The sequence below is a fragment of the Lygodium microphyllum genome, chromosome 9 (assembly GCF_053477565.2).
Source record: "Lygodium microphyllum isolate KBCC chromosome 9, Lygodium_microphyllum_v1.1.10, whole genome shotgun sequence".
Lineage (NCBI taxonomy): Eukaryota > Viridiplantae > Streptophyta > Polypodiopsida > Schizaeales > Lygodiaceae > Lygodium > Lygodium microphyllum.
This window is the reverse complement of record NC_141143.1, coordinates 35,418,469-35,424,477: the sequence shown is the minus strand read 5'-3', so window position 1 is coordinate 35,424,477 and position 6,009 is coordinate 35,418,469. Positions and strand designations below refer to the sequence as shown.

General features: G+C 40.6%; 1 pseudogene; it reads left to right on the top strand.

The window, feature by feature from the left end:
• The first annotated feature begins 786 nt into the window (after nt 1-786).
• LOC148030946 (uncharacterized) lies at nt 787-2,403 on the top strand (annotated as a pseudogene).
• The last annotated feature ends 3,606 nt before the right edge of the window (nt 2,404-6,009 follow it).

Genomic DNA, 6,009 nt, shown 5'->3' with positions numbered 1-6,009 from the left:
GCATATACCTTTGGTGAATTGGCTGTAGAACGTTGTTGATGATTGTGCCTTTGGTAAAACTCAACCCATGCACCAATCAACATGCTACGACCCCATTTGGCTAGAAGAGTTTTTCTTTTGAGGAAATGGAAGGATTAAAATATTTAAACTTAAGGATTGAAGTACCGCAATCGTGTATTAATGGCTATTGTAACTGATTTTGGATGTGGTGGGCCTAAGAGGGAGGGTCGAGGTTAGGATTTAACATCTCTTCTCTCTCTCTCTCTCTCTCCTCACTATTGCAGTAGAAATCACCATAGCCTACTCTTTTTCTCTCTGCATGGCCTACAGTACCATAGTCCCCTATTAATGACTGTTGTAATTGATTGTGGACGTGGCGAGTTTGAGAGGGAGGGGTCGAGTTCAGGATTTAACATCTCTTCTCTCTCTCTCTCTCTCTCTCTCCTCACTGCTATAGTAGAAATCACCATAGCCTACTCTCTCTCTCTCTCCATAGATAAGATGCACGCATGGCCTGCTCACTATTCATAGCATGCTCTCTCTCTTTCACTCTCTATCTCCCTTTGCCCCCCAAAAAAACTAGGCTCACTGTTTAGACAACATGTTGTAGTAGGCAACTCCATAGCTCTCTCTCTCTCTCTCTCTCTCTCTCTCTCTCTCTCTCTCTCTCTCTCTCTCTCTCTCTCTCTCTCTCTCTCTCTCTCTCTGTGTCTCTCTCTCTTTGATGATGGAGAATCTCAATTACGATGCTTTTCAAGTTGTGATGACTTCAAGCCAGTGCACCCCATGGATGTTGGTTCAAGCACCAATGTAATGCTGCGAAGAGTCGCGAGCAAAGAAGCAGATAAAGGGATCATGGTACCATTGCAAGGTCACAAAAAACAAAGTTAGGGAAGGACATTTGCTCATCTATGGCACAATTATGGCATAAGCGAAGTCAAGGTCTCCCAGAGGGTGAGCAAAAGGATCTCTCCCGCTACTATTGCACAAGCAACCTCCCAGCTCTACAAAGAATGTGCATTAGGAAAGTATACCTCTGGTATATTTGGTTAGATAAAAATGCTTTGGTCTTTTTAGGACATCGCAAACCTCTATAACATCTAATACTTGATTTTACCTTGCAAGGATTGTATCTGTTTTTAGTTTTGCCTTTTGGTTCTTTTTCACAAACTTGGAGAGAGTTTTGTATCTCTTTTTATGCCTTCGGAGAAACCCATGTAACACAAAGTTGGAATTAAAATGGAATATAAAAAATTGAAAGAAGCAAAGTTCACATGGAAACACAACTATCCACGTGATTAGATGATCAAATATCCATGCAATGATAGGGCTTTAAGGCTCGCATGGATTAGACATGGTTACCCACAAGATTAGGTTGTCAAATGTCCATGCGATGATTGGGCTACTATAGTTCTTATTCTTTCAAGTCTATTCCGCCTACTTGGTGGTCTATTTGTTCCTACTCAATGAGGATAGTTGCGCTAAGGGTTCTACTTCCTAACATCTTTTATCTTAGTTGAAGGTGCAAAGATTCATGCTTTTAGGGTTCCATTTTCCCAACTACTATGAGACCAATAGCATGCAATCATGCATTGAGGGAGAACCCTATAACCATTGTCCCAATGCCTGAGAGGACAGATAATCTTTTTTGGTGAGACCATGGAAAAAACCTCATCTTAGCCAAGCAAAATAGGCTAACAACAATGAGGATGATGGATGAGCACTCGCATTGTCACTTACATGATCACATATAGTTAGTTATAGGATGAATTTCGGGTGCCATGTAGCAACTAATTAGATCATTGTGCATTGTAGGGAAAAGCAAAAGGGATGAGTACCCAGTACTAAGTAAATTATGCTTTATAGCACATGACCTACATAAGGAGTATGGCCTAAGCCTTGAGGGGAAGGTCGTTGACCAATGTTGATCTCCTTGATGAAAAATGGTTCTCAGTGTTCAAGTTCCAGCATCAAAAGAATGCCAAGATATACTTGAACCATTTACAACCAGAATTTTTTGAGGACTCCAAACTACTCTTCCACAAGGTATATCAAGCCCCCCCATCATGTGGGGAGATTACGACAAAGTTTGCCAAGTGCTATGCAATTGAGCGATGTAGTGCTGCAAAAGAAGACCCTTTTGTGCATAAGGTTGCATGGGCAAAGTTGAGGGTGACTGTGCTAGAAATGTGTAAAAGCAAGCCAGGAGGGCTAGAAAAGAAGTTGGACAATTGGAGGAGGGTAAATGACATATTTTAGGGTGGCCTACTTGGGTCAAATAGAAAGACTCACTACATGCAAGATACAAGCAACATGTGCACTGAAGAGGATAACATTTTCAAGTTAGGACCTTCTAAATTAGATTATATTTTTGATTTGCAAGGCATTGCTAAGAGGTTTTAACAAGCTACATGTAAAAGCTGAGCAAGTTACATGAGCTGAGGGCATCTCTCCAATGAAAGAAGGAGATGTTATTGAGGGTTGAGGGCTCCAATGCCATGGCTAAAAGAATTAAGGACGACATTACCATGTTTGAGAAATGCCTAGAGGAGCTACAACAATAAGGGCTGCCTGATATTGAAGAGCTAAATGAAGTGGAGGCTGATTTGAACATGTCAAAGCGTCTGTGCTCATTGACTTGGAATCACTGAGGATTCGTAGCTTCTTGCCCGAGAGGTGGAAGCTCAATAGGTACTTTTGCGTTACCTTTTGGCATCATCCTTTTCTTTTGATAACTACTGTACTCCATTGGCCAATTGTTATATTTATTTTGATGTCTTTTGAAAAATTTGGATCATTTTAGAACATTTTCAACCTTTTTGCACATTTTCGCCAAAATATTTTTGTACATTTGAAACCTAGTGTGGTAGATTTTGATGTATGAGGCTTGGTGTTGACCCTACGTGCACTAAATGCCTTAAGGATCAGCACCAAGCTAGGGGGGCCCTCATTGCGGTAGAGGGCACCCAACTTGCTTGGTGGTGACCCTCATGTGCATCAAACTCCCTACGGGTCACAGCTAAGCAAGGGAGGCCCCTCACTAGGGTCCCCCCCCCCTTCCCCCTCGACATCAATTGATGGTGATCCTCATGTGCACCAATCATTGTATGGGTCACCACTAAGTGAGGGGGGGCCCTCGCTGCGGTGGAGAGTTGCCCAATCACTTGGTGATGACCTTCATGTGAACTTTTTTGGAGGATCCCCTATCGCTTGGAGGAGGATCCCCCATTACTTTGTACCTGTAAGGTATTTTTTGTGTTGTTTGGTACTTTTTATTCTTGATGTAAAATATTATTTGGTACTCCCTATCGCTTTGAGGACCCCCTATCCCTTGGTGGAGGGTCCCCCATCACTTGGTGGTGATCCTCATGAGAACTTTTTTAGAGGATCTCCCATCACTTGGAGAAGGATCCCCATCACTTGGTAACTTTATGGTATTTTTAGTGCTGTTTGGTACTTTTTATTTTTGAATATAAAATATTATTTGATACTCCCCATTGCTTGGTGGTGACCCTCATGAGAACTTGTTCAAAGGATCTCCCATCACTTGGAGAAGGATCACTATCACTTGGTATCTTTATGGTATTTTCAGTGCTATTTGATACTTTTTATTTTTGAATATAAAATATTATTTGATACTCTCCATTGCTTGATGGGTCCTCCATCCCTTGTCGAAGGGCCCCCCATCATTTGGTGGTGACCCTCATATGAACTTTATCAGAGGGCCTCCATTGCTTGGTAGTTTTTGGTATCTTTGGTACTATTTGGTCCTTTTTATTTCTGAATATCAAATATTGTTTGGTACTCTAGGGTACTATTTGGTACTTTTTGCACACATTTATTACACACATTATAATCCATTTTGCGGCTAACTATTTGTGCATTTTGATACATTCTGAAAAATTGTGGTATATTTTTTGTATCTTTTGGTACATTGTGATTTACATTTTGGTGCTTTTTGATAATATTGCCACTATTTGGCACTCTATTGATGACATTTTCATGTTTTTCCTATAGATGGAATGTGATTCTCTTGCAGTCGAGAGTTAAGAGACCCAGAACCAAAGCGATTTTCTTAAATCACAAAATTGGAGGAAGGCAAAAGATTCATATTGTTTCCTAGACCCCAAGTTGTGGATTAAGGTAACACAATCCATGTTTTGGGGACTTGTAGTACTTGTGGGAAGTGTCTAGACTCTGCCTATGTGGTGGGTTCTTTCATGTTGGCCTATAGGCACCTATACCTCCCCTTGTGTTTTGTTGCCACTCTCATGACAAACGAAACTTGTGTGAAAGCTGGATGCAATCATCGAATCCCAGAAGTGGCCAAGATTTGGACTCACAAGGGATATATTCAAGAGAGTAAGTGACTGTTTACTTCTTTCTCATATTATCTACCTTATTCTTCTTTTCCCTTTTTCCTATGGGTCATCTTGTTGAACTTTCTAGATTGTGGGGCTAATATGGCGTACGTAGACAACCATGCTACAAACAAGGACTCGAATGGTCTTGGACATGACTCTTGTGATGTCAAGGAAGAGGTGCTTGGGGGCCCTAAAGCAAGCAATGATTGGGGTGACACAAAAATGCATGCGAAAATACCCACTGAGCTTGCTATCTGTGAAGAGTAGAAGGGGAAGCTCTAAGGAGAGGAGGAGCCCACTATGGTTCATGTCTGTAGAGAGCATGTAGAAATACCCACTAAGCCTATTGTCTATGAAGAGAAGAAGGGGGATTGGAAGGAGAGGAGGAGCCCGCTTTGATTCATGTCTCTAGAGAGCAGAAGGGGGAGCTAGAGGGATAAGGGAAGCCTACTATGATTCCTAAAAATGAGCGGAGAGCAAGTGAAGACAACATGTAACTCAAAAACTTTTGAGTTTAACTATTTGTTTAGTTTCCTACACATAATTGATTTGTTAACTTATTTTTTAGCCCTAAGAGCTTGGTGGCTCAAAGAGGAGTCTATTGTGGCAAGTAAGCTTCCATGTGATATTGGTACAACTAAGAGAAGATTGATAGTCATTGATTTCAGTGTGGTGGTCTTGAAGGAATCAAAATAACATTTTAAATAAGACTGGTTGTTGGAGGGGTCCAAATCAATTTGGATTAGTGAGGATTGTTACTGCATGGTGAGGCCTAGAGCCAAATAGTTCTTGCTATCATTGGGGCCAAAGCAAGTATCATGGTTTGGAGTTGTTGCAAAAAGCCAAAGCTAATGCAAAATTTGTCAGCATGCTTTCCCTATACACTGGCAAATGATAAAATTTTTACAGGTAGAGCTACTTGGATGCCATCGGTATTTTTGTATCATTCTATAGTCTTCTTATTGATTAAGTCTTACATTCTTGCCCACTGGCCTATAATAGGAAACATCCTTTGGTTCTTGTATATCCTCTACATTTCTGGAAGATACACTATAGATAGCATGTTGAGAGAACTCTTGTTGTAGCAAAAGTGCTTGTTTGTATGATACTACATGGAGATTAAGCTAACTTTTCATGTGAAGAGAGTGTGCCAAGCATATATCAATCGTTATGATACTTCCTCATAGGTTCTACTGGCTCCTTCCTCCATTCAATGGACTATAGTATTCAGACTCATCCCAATTATATTACAATCACATGAAGGCTACCTTCATCTATGTTTGATTTTGATGGGCTGATATCCTTACCTTCTCCTTATCTAGCAAAACCATAAGATGTATGATGTGGGCATGGTTAATTCCATTCCTTTTTCTCATAGCCTTAACTTTTTGCAACTTCTGTGGTGATTATGTGATGATGCAATGCTGTGGGTGGCGATACGTGGTGATCTCTAGGCTGTTATAAATATCAATGTTGATTATGGTATTATAATGTGCATTACAAGAACTATTAGACAACATGAGATAATTAGAGAACCAAAAAGCCCCATTCTCCGTGTAGGCACTAGATTGTATGATTACGTTGTGATTATGTGGTGATATGATGTTGCGGGTGACAATACATGGTGATCTTTAGGCTTTTCGAA